The sequence below is a fragment of the Bidens hawaiensis genome, unplaced genomic scaffold (assembly GCF_021521415.1).
Source record: "Bidens hawaiensis isolate Kalapana, Puna unplaced genomic scaffold, B.hawaiensis_p1.1 tig00005344_1, whole genome shotgun sequence".
NCBI lineage: Eukaryota > Viridiplantae > Streptophyta > Magnoliopsida > Asterales > Asteraceae > Bidens > Bidens hawaiensis.
In genome coordinates, this window is record NW_027491340.1 from 599,077 (window position 1) to 615,545 (window position 16,469).

At 39.8% G+C, this 16,469-nt stretch overlaps 1 pseudogene across 1 annotated transcript; it reads right to left on the reverse strand.

The window, feature by feature from the left end:
• Positions 1-1,667: 1,667 nt before the first annotated feature.
• Positions 1,668-3,114, reverse strand: LOC143629597 (uncharacterized; annotated as a pseudogene). The gene is made up of 3 exons (XR_013152982.1): positions 2,711-3,114; positions 2,154-2,659; positions 1,668-1,865 (listed from the first exon to the last, which is right to left on the reverse strand). The product of XR_013152982.1 is annotated as an uncharacterized LOC143629597 (transcript).
• Between the last annotated feature and the right edge of the window lie 13,355 nt (positions 3,115-16,469).

Genomic DNA, 16,469 nt, shown 5'->3' on the forward strand with positions numbered 1-16,469 from the left:
TTGTCTTGGAAGCACGTATCCCCACATTACCTTCAAATCTATTTTCTAGTGCTTTCCATAGCTCTCTAGCAGTTTTGTATTTCTTGAAGGTATGAAGAATCTCTTATGGAAGAGCCATTGTTATAGCTGCATGAGCTTTACTCTCTGCCTCATACATTTTCTTTTCCTACTCTTCCATCTTACTGTACTTCTTAATCTGTTCACGACCTTCAAGCAAGGATGTTGGTGGAATGTATCCGTCTTGAATGCAAACCCACATCTTAGCATCTTGATACTTCACATACTGTTCAAACCGATCTTTCCATGCAACGAAATCGGTAACCTTAAGCATTTTTGGAGCTTTAGTTGCTGAACCGGCTACAACCTCCATCTTTACCAGTTCTGTAATGTTTATTGAAGTCATAGTTGAAAGAAATACGACTCGAAATAAAAAGAAAGTACTTTTTGTGACAGTGATCAGATAGCGAAGTTATTACAACTTCGCTTGAAGCTTAACTTAACTTCGCTTGAAGCTTAACTTCACTGAACACTCAACCTCGCTGCTTCCTAACTTCGCCTCTTATTACGCTTAAACCTTATAAGTTCGCTTAAACCCTACGTAAGTTGACGGCAACTTCGCTTGATGAACACAAGGTTTGCAGGTTTTAATTGGATGTATTGCGAGGTATGCGTAGGTGTTTTGGGGTATATTTGATGGTGGAAGATGGGCAAGACACAAAAACTAAGTATTTCAACGTAAACTCGTTCCGTGAATAGTCGAACGGAACGATCTTAACACCCGTGTGATAATCCCGAACCACACAATCACGAGTAAACGCTTTGATACCAATTGTAGGTTTCCAGCCGGATCACACAGGAATATCTCGTAACACGAGGGTGCGAAATCCCCATGTAATACGATATGAGCGTAAGATAGATAATACGTTGAACCGATAAAACAAACTCACGGCACAATACTAATAAACTCGATTGTATAGCAACACTTCAACACGTGATATCAATAATCACTAACACACGTTCGGAAAAAACTATTTCACGATAAGCCGAAGTGGAGGTTTAAATAGACCTCGACAACTTCGCCTAACATACTAGGCGAAGTTGTCATAACTTCGCTTATTCTCCAAGTTCGCCTACATCTCAGGCGAACTTATACAAAACAATATTCAAAACCAAACAAACAATCTAAAACGATTACAGACACATACAAGATACTGAACTACTGACATTATGCACCAACAATGATGTTAAATAGATAGTATATGATACGTTATGAATGTTTGACATATTCTTATAAAATTAGTACTCACTTAGTGTAGCTGATTTTTGTATGCATATCAGGATGATGCATGTATCATCCTGACTAATGAGAAGTCGTTCGGTGGGCTATCCGGAATAAAGACTAACATCCATTTAGCAGTGTTTTACTTGATTGTGTTTTGTTTAAGACCTTTTCTTTGATTTATTATGTTTTATAGCTTGCAGCTTCCGTTGCAAATATTTAATGAACTTATCTGGTTTAAGAACTATGTCTCATGTGCAAATCCAACGATGAGACTACCCGAGTTCTTATGCCCTTTGTTTCACACCCCCTTTGTGATTTAATCAAATATATTGATTAATTAAAAGAATATGAGTAAAAGTAAATAACAAATATTAATAAAAGAACATCTTTGATTCATTGAATGATGCTATCAATCCTTACATAATCATTGAAAAATCAAACACACCAACAAACAATAATCATCTTTTTTAAATAAATTTTTGTTCAACAAATTAAAGCGTAATTTCCATTAGCAACTCCAAATTAACAATCGACGTCCTCTCAAGAAGTATTCATCGACTCATCCATCAACTAATTACCCAGCCTGCAAAATCGATCAATGCATTCATAAGAACTCAATAATTACTATTTATGATTGCTCTAAATATTAACCACGTGAATCATGAATCAAAGTTACACTACACTAGTTTATATATATATATATATATATATATATATATAATGTAATTGTACATTAATATTAGACCTACTGGTTTACCCAATGTGCATGAAAACATATAAAATAAACAGTTATTTCATTGGTGAAAGATGTAGCAATTCAAGATTGAGCTAGGGTTAGGGTTTAATGAAAATACTATAAATAGAAAGTTACCTGAGTAAGGGCCTTGTAAATTTAGAGGGGGCAAGTGTAACCAGGAGGAGGGGTCTTGCCACAAGTAACAAGCAGCTGAAGCGCGAGTGGCAGATAAATTTTGAGGTTCAAAAGCTTTATCTTTAGAGTTGTGCACAAGCAAACTGCAGCCTCTAGCTCTGCTAATCCCGCTATAATTGGGCAGCATTTGTTAACCACGGGGTCACCCAGACCAATGTGGACTAACCCTCCAAGAAGATCCACACATGCTCCCAGCTTTAGAGTGTCGATTGGGCATGTTGCTGGAGGGTTAGATGTTGGTGGGCATGGTGTTCCCTTTGGTGGTGTGACACTTGGTGGGTGAGGGAGTAGTGGCGGTAGGGGGAGTGGTGGGAGATCAATTGGTGGTTTCACAGGTGGGAGAGGGAGTGGTGGGAGATCGACTGGCGGTTTCACAGGTGGGAGTGGAAGTGGTGGGAGGGGGAGTTTCACTGGTGGTATTGGGAGTGGTGGGAGATCGACTGGCGGTTTCACAGGTGGTATTGGGAGTGGTGGGAGATCGACTGGCGGTTTCACAGGTGGTATTGGGAGTGGTGGGAGATCGACAGGTGGTTTCACTGGCGGGAGTGGGAGTGGTGGAAGATGGACAGGTGGTTTCACTGGCGGGAGTGGGAGTGGTGGAAGATCGACCGGTGGTTTCACTGGTGGGAGTGGGAGTGGGGGTAGCGGCGGTAAAGGGAGTGGTGGAAGATCCACCGCGGGTTTCACTGGTGGAAGAGGGAGTGGTGGAAGTTTCACCGGTGGTTTTGACGGGTGGTATTTTGGTGGGTGGTTTTGGTTGGCCACAATCAAGAACGGGACTTGCTGAAGAAACCAAGAACATAGAGATGAAGAACAGAGCCGTAAGCTTGTTAGAGGGCTCCGTGTTTGGTGGATGCAAAATGAAGTGATATGACGAAGGGGTTATATAGACTGCATGCATGTTTTTACTATTTACTAGTTTGTTTTAGTTAATTTGTTTTACTTTAATGAGGAACATGCTGTTCAGGAAAGTAACAAAAAAATTTAATGAGATAGCAAGAGAAAAGTTAGGGCACATGTACCTCTTTTGTGCATATTGGAGGTGACAAAGTTTGCTAGTTGGCAAATAATTTAGCATTTTATGCCTTTTATTTGTTTTTCCTTTTACATATATTATATGCCACAATTTCTACTCAAGCTTAATTCATAACTAACAAGCTTTATCACTCTTCGATAAGGAAATTACAAATTGGTGCAAAACTACAAATTGCAATGTAGTTTATCGTCCATTAACCATGATTGTTTACTAACAAATTGAGCTTTATTATCTGAACATTGTGAAAAACTCATAGCATCTCTAACTAATATATAGTTAGTTTTGGGATGCTTTGTTGTGTTCCGGAGTTTAATAAACGAAAGAAATTATCAGAAGGAGAATTAAGGAGATAAAAGAAATGGAGTGCAAGCAAAAGATGCAATTAACTATGGTGTTTCCGAGTTCAAATGAAATGAAAAAAAAATTAAAAGATTTTATGTGTTAAAAATCATTTATTTTTATCTCTCCAATTTGGACGGATTTGGAATGAAGGAAATAAGCATAAACTTTCTTTTCTCTTATTTTCCTCATTATTTTATTATTTAAAAAAACTGTGAAACACGATTTGTACTGATATTCTCTTAAATTCATTTTTTGTCCTCGCTAAATGGGGCTACATAATGAAAATACGACATGAAGGAGAGAGGAAAGAGAGAGAAGCTTTTGTGGAAGGATGTCTTGTAACGAATTTATGTGTACTTGGTTTTGAGACTCACTATTGTGGATTATTTGTGGGTGCACACAACCAAGTTTTGTATAATATTCTTATGTGAATATAAGTATCTTTTTACATAAGTTTTATCTCCAGTTAGAGGCTGGCATATTATGTTCAAGGCACTATGCCGCGGTACTTTTGTTAATGCGTGCGTATTTTGTTACGTGGATAGATATTGCTTGCAAAAGTACAGAAATTTCCTCAATGTGGAAGATTTATCTCGATGCATATATGGTTATTGTGGTGAATGCATGTTTTCTTTAATAGCGTGTACGTTCTCTGTTTGTTCTTTTATCGCCAGTTTGTTCTTGGCTTAATATGAAAGAATCTAATATTCTTAAGGCTTTCACCTTACCAAATTAGAATTAGTTATGTAATAATAGAGCATTGAAAACCAATTGCCTTCTTGTCTCAACAACATACCCTCAAATGTTGTTGTGGCGGGTGGCGGCGGTGGCACAAGTCGGAGGCGGCGGTGGAAACGATTGGCGGTGGTGGGAAGAAGCGGTGGTGATAGTGGGTGGCGGCGGTGGTCAGTGGCAGTGGTGGGTGGGTGGCGGTAGTGGTGTTCGATGATCGTGGTGGGAGGGTAGCGGAGGTGTGATGTAGGGTGGATGAAATGAATTTGGGATGCTTTTAAAGGACATAGAATGGACTAGGTACCACATCGTTTCATTCCATTAACCAACCAAACACTATTTTTTTCATTCTTTCGCAATGGTGTATTTTTATTCGTCTCTCATTCCTGCATACCAAACGGTATCTTAGTGCATGCATAGTGACATATGCTTACATACAATGCGTATGTAAATAACAATAACACACCACCATTTCATACGAATGTTAAATATAATTGCCTGGCTTGCAAAGAATTGTCTGGCTATAAATACAAACATGATTTGGTTAGAGATGTTCTATGTGATGTTCTTAAACGAGCAGAGATTTTTGCTAAAAAGGAGGCTCCTGTTAACTTTATCACGGATCCTCTTGAAGGGAGGTCTACTTTACGACCAGCTAATATTCTTGTGTTCGGGTGGGCAGGGGAGAAACACGCCTGTGTGGATCTTACAGGAGTGTCTCCTCTTGTTGGGTTTAGGGACCGTGAGTTTGTTGTGGGTTAGGCTGCGTTGAAGGCTGAATCAAAAAAAAATTTGTTAAACGCGAGAAAGCTTGTTTAGATAATCAACATGTCTTTCTACCATTTGCCTTTGATACATTTGGTTTTCTGGCCCAGAGGCTGTGAAATTTTTTAGTAGAGTTCAACGCGTCGTACACGGAACCTCTTCAGCTTCTAGGTCCCAAAGCTTCGTTTTTAGCAGGATTGGCTTTGCTATTCAAAAGGGGGTTGCGGCGCAGCTTGTTGCCCGTTTGCGTGCCACTTTATTGTAATCATTTTATAGTAAATTATATATTACATTAACATTCTAATAAAAAAAAATAGCAATTTAATTGCCTACATATTTATATCGTTTAATCATCAATGTCCATGTGATCATACTAATGAATATCTAGAAATGTGGGTACTTAAAAAGGGGGCACTTAAAAGAATTGATTGATTCGTTTTTGATTGTGAACGGACCACAAAAGATTTGTTAGCTCAAAAAAGGAATTTTTTTTACAAATGGTGTGTATTTGGGACTACTAATCACTTGGGGGGTTGGTTTTGTTTTTTAATCACAAATGAGGTGATAGTTTTTAATAGTGGCGAATAAGAGTATTGGCATAGGTGTGTAAGATGGTTGTCAGGTGAGAGAATCTTATTTGTATTTAGTAGTGGCGAATAAGGTAAATTGCATTTGATACTGGCGAATAAGGTCAACTGTGTTTGATAGTGGCGAGTAAAAATGAGGTCACGTGACCAAGTACAATTAGCACTTAGTATTGGCGAATAACCTTATTACATGACGTGGTATAGGTTTCATACGGTTCTATATGTAGCAGACCCAACACGTAGAGACGTAAATCCAAGTCGGTATCCAAATGATGGGGGAGGGTTCAGATGCTCGTACGTGAAAAAAAAATCATATATATTACTAATAGAGTATTAATTTTATTAACTAAAATTCTTAACACCTTATTACATGTAGGTGGATGGATTGAGCCAGGTATATCAAACAACAAATGAAGTTCCTATTAGAGATATTGCCGGTAGATACATCGAATATGCAAATGTCCATCACCATATTTTAAGGTTATTTGCTAAACCCATTAAGTTGTTTTGGATTCAACTGCTTGATTGAGTTATGTAAATTATTGGAGTTTGATTTAAGCGTTGGTGCAATATCATTAGTTTTCGGTTTTTTACATCATGAGCAATTTGGTATTATGTTATGCTTTAGATTCTTGAATTGATAGTTTGTGAATGCACGAGCCTTAAAAGTTTGTTTATAAGTATCACTTGAATTGAATATCAGAGTTATATATATGAGATTTCCTACTAAGTAGAACTAAATCATACATATATGTTGAACTTGAAACCCGAAATAATCACTCTTTTCTTACAATTGTTTTTACAACCAATCAGAGTTTGTCGCTTAGAGCATTCATATTAGGCTATTTATTCTCAACCCTCAAACATAAATAAAAAAACATCATTTCCTAAATTTAACCTCAATTTTTCCAAAGCCTTCCATATCTCACTCCCCATATATATTATCATTATTATTCCAATTTAATGACACTTTTTTATTCACATTTATTATTATTTCTTTTTTTTTTCATTCATAAAAAGTATAAAAATGATTATTGGGGTCAATGGTAAGCCGTCAAAAATGTGGGGGTGGGTGGGTTAGTTTAGGGATTGAGGAGAATATGAGGATGGGAATGGGAGATCTAATGCAGTAATCAAAATAAAAAATTCATTATTCCCTTATTATTTTAAATAAGAGGTTCTTGATGCGGAGCCTATTTTATTTCTTAATCAGTTCTAATTTCGTTTTCAACTTATACTTAATAACCAATAACTAAAACACTAACTCTCTATATAAATTCCATGTGTTCACAATAACCCTACTTTATATACTATAGTTTAAGTTTAAGATAGCACAGTTGTTAAACCTTATAAATTTCTATACCAATTTTGACAATTTAGGAAGTTGAGGGAACCATTAGTCATTTGAGTAAAGATGTATGTAAGCGACACATGTCCTGTGACTCATCGCCATAAAACGACACATGTCACGTGGTGGCGACACAGAAGGACACATGTCAGCATCTAATGCCATGTATCCTCTTGAAGTGACATGTGGCTAGTGACTAATCAAGTTAGCATCCACATGTCAAAACCAAATAGCACGATTCATCGCAAGAATGACATGTGGCGAATGGTTGTTATTGACGGTCCAATTGGGAATGGTTATAAATAGTGAGCATGAGTTCCTCATATGCGACATCCCGAACACCAAATCCCGAGTTGGAGTCCCGATGCCACTCTAGAGTTCGACGTTCCATACCCCGACACCCTACGTATAGTCGAAGTACTGCTCGTTCGTCCTTAAGCGTTATACTCATTTTAAGGTAAGAGTTGGTTTAAGATATTTCAACTCATAGCTTAGATCCTAGTCGATGGTATAGCGTAAACTTTGGAAAATTTATAGATATATTTAAGCTTTTTATATATAAATGTTTACAAAAATAGACGTTTCTTTATTATTAAAAAACATAAAGTTTTGCATACAAAGGTAATTGTCAATTGACGTTCTTCTAAAGGAAGAAACGTTAATTTTTTATTTATATAAAAGATAACTGTAAATAATTAATCAATATAACATGGCGTGAATGTAGTAACTAGAAGGGTGTGACATTCGTCAATTTCAGGTTAACCCCGTTAACTCAACTCCGTCAATTCAAACTTAAAGATCATTGAATCTATAACGCACACCTCATTACATTTAAACTATGGTTTAAATAACGCTTGAACAATTACTACATGTGTAGTCTTTCGGGAATTGCACCGAAACGCAAACGAGTTGACGCAAACAATTGGTGAATAAACGAAAAACGTCAAAACAATAATTATGTGATAATTATGTGTTAACATATGTGTTACTTGATTATATTATGTGTGATGCTAGACAAGAAACAAGAACTAGTTAAAATAAGCTAGAAAAGTATAAACTAGAAGTTGAGGGACTAAAGTGTAACATGTTATTATTATTAATAATAATAAACCCTAATTTCTTCTCCCTCTCTCTCTTCCCAAAGCCGACGGCCAAACCCCCCCCCCCCTCCCCTTCTCCTTGGGATCGGCTCACACACACACACATATTACTTGATTTTTGATCTTGTCCTTCTCAATTATAGCATCCTACACCCGTTTCTAGCCATCTTCTACCTTTCTCTTGCTTGCTTTGGTGTTTTTGAAGGTATAATTATAAACCCTAGGTCCGAAAATCATATGTATGGTGTTCATATGTTTTGTTTGATTAGATGATGTATTGATTGTGATTTGATAACTAGAATTGGTGTTATTGCATGTTAATCGTTGGTGTCTTTGATTTTGAGTTCAAATAAAACCCTAATCATGTATGTAGTGTGTAATTGATGTGCATGGATAGTGGTTATGGTGTCTAGAATGTCATATGAACGGATTATGGTCCATAGATAGTTAATATGTTGAGTTTGGATGCAAACAGTTTCTGGACAGATTGTGTTATTGATGTTCAATTGACTGTAACGGGGTGTGAATGTGAAAATTGGTCGATATAATTGATACTACAGTGAACTAGATTGAGTCTAGTTTCTAAAGAATATAAATTTGCAATTTTTGAACGTGAAAAAGTTAATTTTTATGATTTTACAAAAACGTTGTGCAAATCTGAATTGTGAGACCTGCTGTTAGGTTGATTTGTAAATATTATATCTCATGAACTACAAGACCAAATGGGTTGGTTCCACTTCTGGAAGTTAACTTGTTGAGTTAAGAACCTAACCCAATTGGTCCTGCATTTGTGGGATTTTTCATTTAACGGGAATTACAAATAACATTCTGTTGCGCATGAATTTGACTGTTGTGAGTTTGCTGTAGTAAATTGATCGTTGTGAGAAATATATGTGGAATAAAAATACAACAAAATATGTTCTGGAAACCTAACACATGTATTCTTTTGTGATGATTTTTGATGAATTAATTGATGAGTTATGATCTGTGAATTAGAATAATCTTTACTAGTAGTAATCTGTCTCGGTAAAGTTAGCTGCTGAACTTTGTGAAAATACATGAAAAGTGCTAGTTGCTAGTTAATTGTTATGTTTTGACCAAATTGCCCTTGCGGGGAATAATTGCTAGATACGTACGTTATTAACACTTGACACGTAAGTAGTTACTCACACGTGTAACGTATCACAAATATGCTTGTTAATTCACACACGATTCACAAACGAACACGAAACGTATTTTTGTGCTTAGGAATTATGTGCCGGGTCTAGAGACTCGATAATAGTTCCGATACTTAGAAAAATCTCATTTTTGTGTCTTAGAACGCGAGTGAGGATTTTTCGTGACGCACATCTCTCGGACTTTGGTTTTTAGTAATCTTCGCAAACAGTGAGTTTCACATACCCCTTTTTAAACTCTTTAAACGCTTTTCATTTGGGGGAGATAACATACTCCGAAAACGCTTTTAAGATTTTGTTAGTAAATTATATATCACTTGTAAAGGCTAAGTGGCAAACGAAACAATTGAAGTCCTACACATCGAACCATTTAGTATTGGAAAATAGCGAGTCACTGTTGAGTAGTACTACTGGGTTTGACAAACCCCACCCAACACTAAACTCGACTGGAGGTCGAGTGGGTGTAATTTTGGCTAACACATTACCATGGTCTGGATAACCTGGTGGCAAGGCACTTGATAAACAGTCAGCTTCGGTGTCGAACACTTAGTAATACTTGTTGTATAGGCTAGCTACCTATCGATATATAATTGATTTAACACTATCTGGTAACGCAAAACGCTAAACGCAAAACGCTGAACGCTGAACGCAAAACGCTAAACGCTTTATTTTATATAAACTTGTGAACACACCAACCTCGTGTTGACACTTTTAGTATGTTATTCTCAGGTAGCCGAGGCGGGCGCGCGGTATAGGATCATGCATTGCTTGAAAACGCTTTTGTTTATGCAAACTATTTTAAACTGTTATCATTGGGTTTTAAGTCGTCCTGCGTGACGCAACATTTATTTTATGGCTTTTTACGCTTCCGCATTAATTACTCGTAAACGTTTTGTGGTTTGAAAACTTTGTTTTATGGTTTGATTATAACTAATGATTCCGATCCTGTTAGTTCACACCCTCTGACGGTGAAACTCCGTTAGTGGATTTTGAGGGTGTGACAGATTGGTATCAGAGCCATTGGTTATAGCGAACTAGAAGCTGCATGCATACTAGACTATAACCGCGACGACCCATTAGTTATAATGATACGCACTGCATATGTTTGTGTAGTCTTTGTTATCTTATCTCTTTACCTCTTTCACTCATACGCGTGCATACACGGCTTACCTGTAGGGATGTCGACGCCACCATCATCATCATCCGATCAGATGACTCATGCTCATGGGAAGGAACCGCAGTTACCTACCTCGTCGCCACCCCGAGTAGTCCCGGAGCTAGAAGCCCCTGCACCGAAGAGGTATCGCTTATCCAGAGGCATGTACGAAAACGAAGTTAGCTAGGATTGGTACCCTAACATGATCAGGCGTATGGTCTATCGTGAACAAGTTCCCCCGCTACCTCACCCGAACCATCCTGCTTACCCCAACACCCTACCACCCATAACCGAACCTGTGGAGCGAGTTCTCGCAGCTGTCGTTTCTTGTTTGGAGCGTGATGTGGGTTACATGCGCTATACGAGAGCGAACGTATCCGGACTGTTAAAGGATGGAACCGAAACTAAAGAGGAAATTTCCCGCCTGACAGCGGCAATGAAGGAAATGCAAGAGGCTAGTGATCAACAGATGAAGATTACTTGCAAGAGCAACTCCAAGTAGCAAGGACCCGAACCGAGATAGCTTTAGAGCGTTGCGATGTCTTACAAATGCAAATTGCTCAGAACGCAGCCGAACCTGAGGCAGGGCTTGAAGAGGAACCCGAAGAAGATCCCGAAGAGGAGCCTGAGGAGGATCCCGAGGAGGAACCTAAAGAAGAACTGGAGGAAGAACCGGCTGAGGAGGAGGCACACTCAGAGGTGTCCTCAGACGATGACATCTAAGGATGATAACACCTAGATGGAGGGGTTGTCTCCATCCAAACTATTATTTCCTATGATTTTAAGGATTGATTTTAAATACTTTGTAGCGAATACAATGGTTTTAAATCATGAATTATTATTTGGATTAATATATGGTTGTGATGTGATGTTTGTTTCTTATTTCTTTCTTACCTATCTTTTTATTACATGTATGGCGTGTTGCATATGAAAGAAAAATTCATGCTTAACATTTTATGCTGTGATTCTAGGAAATGGCAGGAAGAAACGCTGGACACGGTCGCGGTAACATCAACTTGACTGCAGCAGAACTTCAAACTCTGCTGAACGACCACGCGGCGGCCGCTCTAGCCGCACATGTCCAGAACCAAGCTGGAGGTCCAATTGGAACGTGTACCTTCAAGAATTACCTTAACTGCAAGCCCAGTTCGTTTAAGGGCACCGAGGGAGCCATAGGGTTCCTGCGTTGGGCTGAGAAGGCCAAATCAGCGTTTGAGATGTGTAACTGTCCGCCTGCCATTAGGGTCAAATTTGCTGCTGGAACACTAGAAGATTCTGCTCTCACTTGGTGGAATTCGAATGTGCAGATTCTTGGATTAGAACTGGCTAACGCCATGAACTGGGAAGAGTTCAAAAACATGATGCGAGAAGAGTACTGTCCGAGAGAGGAGATTGCGAAGTTGGAATCTGAGTTTTGGTCATTGAAGATGGTGGGTTTAGAAATTGAAGCCTACACCACCCGTTCTCACGAGTTAGCTGTGATGTGTCCACGGATGGTAGACCCGCCTAGTACGAGGATTGAGATTTATATTGATGGGTTAGCACCGCAAATTCAGGGCATGGTGACGTCTTCCAGACCAGCCACGATTCAACAAGCGATCCGATTAGCTCACAAACTGACGGATCAAGCAGTGACCCAAGGTGCGTTACCACCTAGGGGTTAAACCGCTAAGGCCCGTGACAACCCGAGCACTGACAACAACAGCAACCACAACCCGGGTAATGGAAAGAGAAAGTTAGACAACACCAGATCCTCATCCTCGAACCCCCCACAGCAACAACACTACCGTAAACCCGAATTCACCCGGAGCTTCAATAATCAGGGTCCCAACAATAACAACAACGGTAGCGGACAGGGTTCGAGCGGCTATGCTGGGAAACACCCGAAATGTAACCGGTGCAACTATCATCATGCTGGCCTGTGTGACCGTGTCAAGTGTTTGAGATGCGGAAAAATGGGTCATCAGGCCAAGGAATGTAGGGGAGACCTAGCGGCAAAGGGTGCTCCTAAATCACCTATGACGACTAAGGGATGTTTTGAGTGTGGTCAAGAGGGTCATTTCAAGAAAGATTGCCCCAAGTTAAAACAGAACGAGAACAATGGAGGCAGCAGCGGTGGCGGAAGCAATAGTAAAGGAAGAGCTTTCGTCATTGGGTCGGGTCAAGCTCGCAACGATCCGTATGTGGTGACTGGTAAGTTTCCTGTGAACGACTGTTTTGCTTCTGTCTTGTTTGACACTGGAGCTGATTGGAGTTTTGTGTCGAAAGCCTTTAGTCAACTCTTAGACTTAACTCCAACCCCGTTAGATGCTAAGTTTCCTGTTGAATTAGCTGACGGTAAGACTATAGTAACGACTCAGGTACTTGCGGGATGTAAGTTGAAGCTGTCAGGTCATATTTTTGATATCGACCTTATACCTTTTACGCTTGGTAGTTTCGATGTCGTTGTCGGCATGGACTGGTTATCCGAGAACCGAGCGGAGATTATATGTCACGACAAAATAGTCCACATCACTACCCCTTCCGGCGAGATCATTTCGATCCAGGGCGAGAAAAGCGGCATGACCACCAGCGTCATCACCCTCATGAAGGCTCAGAAGTATCTACGAAAGGGTCATCCGGCAATTTTAGCGCATATTGTCGAGAAACCCGCAGAGGAGAAGCGAATCGAAGATATACCGATTGTGCGAGATTTTCCGGAAGTTTTCCCGGAGGATTTGCCTGGACTCCCTCCTATTCGACAAGTCGAATTCCAAATCGAATTGACCCCCGGTGCAGCACCCATAGCACGAGCCCCGTATCGGCTCGCACCGGCGGAACTTCAGGAGTTGTCCACTCAGTTGAAAGATTTGTTGGATAAAGGTTTTATCCGACCTAGCTCATCGCCATGGGGAGCCCCTGTCTTATTTGTCCGAAAGAAGGACGGGACTTTCTGAATGTGTATCGACTACTGGGAATTGAACAAGGTGACAATTAAGAACCGTTATCCCTTACCCCGAATTGATGATCTGTTTGACCAGCTTCAAGGATCGAGTTGCTACTCGAAGATCGATCTGAGATCTAGTTACCATCAACTAAGAGTGCGCGAAGAAGATATTTCAAAGACGGCTTTCAGAACACGGTACGGTCACTTCGAGTTTTCGGTTATGCCTTTTGGCTTAACCAACGCACCAGCTGTATTTATGGATCTCATGAATCGAGTATGCAAGGCGTACCTCGACAAGTTTGTGATTGTGTTCATTGATGATATTCTCGTTTACTCCAAGGACAAGGCTGACCACGAAGAACACTTGAGATTAATTCTGGAATTGTTGAAGAAGGAACAACTGTACGCTAAACTCTCGAAATGCGAATTTTGGCTTCGCGAGGTTCACTTCTTAGGACATGTGATTAACGAGAATGGTATCCATGTCGATCCCGGTAAGGTAGAGGCTATCAAAAACTGGGAAGCACCTAAGACCCCAACTGAGGTGCGGCAATTCCTAGGACTGGCTGGCTACTACCGGCGTTTTATCGAGGGATTTTCAAAGATTGCTCAACCCCTCACCGCTTTGACTCACAAGGGTACTAAGTACGATTGGGGTGACGCGCAAGAATCCGCTTTTCAACTGTTGAAAACCAAACTCTGTAGCGCCCCTATTCTAGCCCTTCCCGAGGGAACAGAGAATTTTGAGGTGCATTGTGACGCATCGATACAAGGTCTCTGTTGTGTGCTGATGCAACTCGAGAAGGTTATAGCCTATGCCTCTCGACAACTACGGATTCACGAGAAGAACTACACGACCCATGACTTGGAACTTGGAGCTGTGGTGTTTGCCCTTATGATATGGAGGCATTACTTGTACGGTACCAAGTTTACCATTTACACTGACCACAAAAGTCTCCAACATATCTACGATCAGAAAGAGCTGAACATGCGACAGCGTCGTTGGGTCGAGCTGCTTAAGGATTATGATTGTGCCATCAAGTACCACCCTGGCAACGCCAATGTAGTGGCCGACGCCCTCAGCAGAAAAGAAACCGATAAACCCAGGCGAGTGCGAGCACTGCAACTCACGATTCATACCAACTTACCCGATCAGATTCGCGATGCGCAACTTGAAGCTTTGAAAGATGATAATCTTCCATCAGAACTCATGCGGGGCTTGAACAAGCAACTTGAAACCAAATCGGACAGGGTCCGATATTTTGAGAACCGGATTTGGGTTCCACGATACGGAGAGTTGAGAACTCTAGTGATGGACGAAGCTCACAAGTCCAGATATTGTATCCACCCCGGCTCAGATAAAATGTACCATGACTTAAAGGTACTTTACTGGTGGCCAAACATGAAAGCCGACATTGCCACCTACGTGAGCAAATGCTTGACTTGTGCAAGAGTCAAAATAGAATATCAGAAGCCATCTGGCCTGCTACAGCAACCGGAACTTCCAATGTGGAAATGGGAACACATTTCAATGGATTTTATCACGGGATTACCTAAAACACCGACGAGATGGGATACCATCTGGGTGATCGTTGACCGATTGACTAAGTCTGCACACTTCTTAGCGATTAAGGAATCGGACAGAATGGAAAGACTGACTCGTGTCTACATGAAAGAAGTGGTGTCTAGACACGGAGTGCCTGTCTTAATCATTTCTGATCGAGATTCTCGTTTCACTTCGCACTTTTGGAAGTCACTACAAAGCGCACTGGGCACCCGTCTTGATATGAGTACAGTATACCATCCTCAGACGGATGGGCCAAGTGAACGAACTATTCAGACCTTGGAGGACATGTTGCGTGCATGCGTGTTGGATTTCGGAAAAAGTTGGGAACCTCACTTACCTTTGGTAGAATTCTCGTATAATAACAGCTACCACGCAAGTATTAAAGCAGTGCCGTTTGAAGCGCTGTACGGACGAAAGTGTCGATCACCTCTCTGCTGGGCAGAGGTGGGTGACAGCTAAATCACTGGTTCAGAGGTGGGTGTACGGACGTAGAATTTAGATGATTTTTTTATAGGAAGAAACGTCGATACTAAAAATTAGGATTTTACAGACTAAAGGTTTAGAGTAATATTTAACAATAAAATATTCAATCAAGATTTAAAGCTATTTAACTAGACTAAAGGTCTGAAGCTAGATCAATTGTCCTGGATAAATTATTCACTACTATTTTCGAACCATAGGTCTGAGATAAACGTTCATCTAATACAGAGAAGTTTTTAATTGAGCAACTCATCAAAAGGTTAATGTGTCCCCAACTCTTTTAAATAATTAATCGAGTCATTTCAACGAGTCAAAGTTTACATGGGATTATAGATCCCTAAAACTTTAGTAGTCGCTGGCTCTTAGGCTAGATATATGTGCGTTTGGATCCATATATCTGTGGTCAGAGGGTAGACATACCCCGCCTCGTTTAGCGTCATGCATGTCCCTGCTCATTTATGACACCCGCAAAAAAATAAAAATAATATATATACATACATACATATATATATATACCTAAAAATGACAATTTTTAAAAGTTGAATGACCAAAATATAGCATCTGACATAAGAAGTGGGTATTGAATTGCAACATGGTTGTTTTCTACAAATAAACAGATATTATATATCTATACTATATTAAAATGTATATAAAAAAAACAAAAAGGTAATTTCATCAAAAACTCTTAAATTTAAGAGTTTTACAAGTTAACAAGCCTTATGCACAACTCTCTCAAGGATCCTAAAGAATCTCAGATTTTGAAAACCCCAAATATTTGATTCCCGCCCATGTCTTCAAAATGGCAGATTATTGGTATTCAAGCGTCGCCTCTTCTCTCTTCATTTTTCTTTCATATATTGAAAAACCCTAGATCAAGGAGGTTTTACATAGTTCTTCTACCTGTTGCGATTCTTTTGTTATTTCATATGAAAAATCTCATTCACACCAGCTCTAAACTAGCCTACGATTACTTTCTTGATCACCCTTCAAATGATAATGAAACCAAAACCACAACCAAGTTCATCTTCCACGTAACCCTAAT